This window comes from Bison bison, unplaced genomic scaffold (genome assembly GCF_000754665.1).
Source record: "Bison bison bison isolate TAMUID 2011002044 unplaced genomic scaffold, Bison_UMD1.0 scf7180017864527, whole genome shotgun sequence".
Classification (NCBI taxonomy): domain Eukaryota; kingdom Metazoa; phylum Chordata; class Mammalia; order Artiodactyla; family Bovidae; genus Bison; species Bison bison.
In genome coordinates this window covers 132951-133802 of record NW_011495078.1, presented here as the reverse complement: position 1 = coordinate 133802, position 852 = coordinate 132951, and positions in this window count along the sequence as shown.

The following is an 852-nucleotide window of genomic DNA, read 5'->3' as shown; positions in this document are numbered from 1 at the left end:
TGTACTAACTACTTGATGAATCCTTGGGCTTGTTATGACCTTTAAGACTCCAGTTGTCACATTAACTGGTTTTGGATCCCTTTTGACCCGTCATCTAGGCCATTTTGCTAGCCTTTTGAGGTATTTACAAGTCTCTTTCTTAAGCTTGGGAAATCTCAGCTATTTTTTGTCTGCACATTTGAGCCAGCACATCTTTAACTGTCCTTACTTATTAGTGGGGTTTCCCCAATGGTTCAGCAGCAAAGAATCATCTGCGAGGCAAGAGACATGATTTCAATCCCTGGGGGAGCATCCCCTGGAGAAGAAAATGGCAACCTACTCCAGTATTCTTGCCTGGAAAACCCCATGGACAGAGGAGCCTGGCGGGTTACAGTCCATAGGGTCACACAGAGTTGAACACAACTGAGCATGCACACACTTACATGCACTTATTATGAGTGAAATTGTTCCCCCAAAAGATGTGTTAAGTTCCTAACCTGAAGAACTTCAGAGTTTGGTTATAGGATCATTGGGTTATAGGGTCATTATTTGGATATAGGGTCGTTGAAGATGCACTTGTTAATATGAAGTCATACTGAAGTAAGGTGGACCGTTAGTCCAGTGTAAGTGATGTCCTTACAAGAATGAAGAAATTTGGGCACAGATGTAGAGGGAAGATGACAATGAGAAGACAGCAGAGACTGGAAAGATGCTTACAAGACAAGGAATGCCTGGGATCATGAGAAGCTGGAAAAAACAAGGAAGGAACCTCCCCTAGAGCTTCATAGAGAGCCTGGTTCCAATAATACCTTGACTTCAGACTTGTAGGCTCCAGAACTGTGAGAAAATAAATTTTTGTTGTTCTAAGTCAAT